We start from the raw sequence: 2023 nt of genomic DNA, 5'->3' as shown, positions 1-2023 counted from the left end.
GGGAAAAAGATATGTACCTGAACCATATGCCAGTGAACAAATGAGAACTTGAAAAGTTACTGTCAAAATCTGATTTTAGAAGACACACTTGAAAAGTTACTATCACGTCTAAATTTCATTTCGATTTCAAATCTATGGCGAGAAATCACATGAACAGTTCAATAATCTAACTCCATCCCAAACTTGAATTGTCGAAAATAATTCCACGATGCAGAAACACTGTGAAATCGATGATGCATATCAATCCTTAAACTCCGCCAAAAAATGCACATATTGCTTCTGGCAACAGCCTCTCCAAAACTAAGAAGCATTGCCATACTCCAGAAACAAAAACAATAAAACTAAGGAAGTGATGAACCATATCCAAGATGTATGTAGAGAAGCAATAATAAAAAAACTGCATCAAATAGAAGAACATTAAAATACGATTCTACACCATTAATCAATAATTCCATATATACCTGGAAAAAGCTCACTTGTTGGAAACAAACTCCTCAGCTTCTCTTCAATTTCTGCAAGAAATTGGTCAGCGCTAACTTCACAAAGGCGATAACAGTTGTTACGTTTGAACTGATGTTTATTCAGACCTGCATTTCATTCAAAACAACATAAACAACAAAGAATCTCAAAATCAGTATATGATTCGTTTGAATCAGCAAACCGAAGGGCCAACAACAAAACCATAAGTTTATTTTCTGGACACCATAACAACAAAACAACAACAATGTCCAAACCTTCATCCTAAAATACTCAAATAATTAGAATAGAAACAATGTCCAAGTTAACCCATACCTTGTTAGCTTCAAACTCAGCGGTAAAACTCGATCCAATCTATAACGTGAAAAATAAACCACAAAATCATCAAATAAACCACTAAAACCCTACCTACAAATTCAAAACCATAAGTTTATAAGAACCCTAACTACAAAATCAAAAGCCTAAGTTTATAAGAAAACCAAAGAGAATCCATACCTAGTTAGCTTCATAACTCAGCGGTAAAACTCGATCCAGTCTATATCCTGATAAACAAACCACAAAATCATCAAATAAACCACTAAAACCCAAACTACAAATTAAAAACCCTAACTTTATAACCGATTCTCACTATTTGAAACCCTAAAAAATCTTAATCCAACCGATTCGCACACCGTAAACCGATTCAGACACCATTATTGTTTCAGGTAACAAAAGAGAAAGAAGGGAGAAGAAGAAGAGCAAAAGGAAGAGGGATATGGAAGCAAGAGAGAAGAAGAAAGAGAAAAAAGAGAGAAAGAAGGTTGTTGTAGAGAGATGAGAGAGGATGTTGCAGAGAGAAAAGAGAGAAAGAAGGTTGTTGGGGAAATTTTGAGAGAGAGAGAGAGCGTGAGGAAAAAGAAAGTGAGAGAGAAGAAATTGGAAATGAGTAGAAAATTGAAATATGCGTATATAAAATGATCACTTTAATATAATAATAATAAAATCTGACCAAAAAATGAGAAAAGACAATAAAAAAGCAAAATTGAATAGGTGTTGGCAAAAGGGCAAAGGGAAAAAATGTATTCTCCAGGTGTATCTCTTTTCATATTTGATAGATTATATTAACTATTTAATTTTTAAAATAATTAACGTTAAATATTCTCATTGTTTTTAAAAATTAAATAGTTTATAAAATTAAATATCAACGTTAATGATTTATATATAATTATATTAATTGTTTTTTATATAAAAACTAACTATAATATTTTAATTATCATATCATTTTATTAGTAATTTTTAGATAAAAATCATAATTTTTTTTAAAGAAATTATAAACGTTTATGTTCAGTTCTCATTCTAATCTTTTATATTTGTAATTTATATAACCTTTTTATAATTTAAGATATGTTATATTTTAAGAAATGAAATATTTGAATTGTTGTATTTTAAAAATAATGATATCCGATTGAAAATATTTAGTATTTCTATAAAAAAAACAATTCATATAAATATACTAAGGATTATAATAAATATATAACAATATTATTAATATGCAAATTAATATATA

The 2023-nt window shown here is 29.0% G+C and overlaps 1 long non-coding RNA gene across 1 annotated transcript; it reads right to left on the bottom strand.

Moving 5' to 3' along the window:
• Nucleotides 1-266: 266 nt before the first annotated feature.
• Nucleotides 267-1277, bottom strand: LOC131599407 (uncharacterized). Its single transcript, XR_009282752.1, has 4 exons — nt 1149-1277; nt 973-1019; nt 462-587; nt 267-318 (listed from the first exon to the last, which is right to left on the bottom strand). It is a non-coding gene; the product is annotated as an uncharacterized LOC131599407 (long non-coding RNA).
• Nucleotides 1278-2023: the final 746 nt, after the last annotated feature.

This window comes from Vicia villosa, linkage group LG4, assembly GCF_029867415.1.
Source record: "Vicia villosa cultivar HV-30 ecotype Madison, WI linkage group LG4, Vvil1.0, whole genome shotgun sequence".
Lineage (NCBI taxonomy): Eukaryota > Viridiplantae > Streptophyta > Magnoliopsida > Fabales > Fabaceae > Vicia > Vicia villosa.
This window is presented reverse-complemented; position numbering and strand designations above follow the sequence as displayed.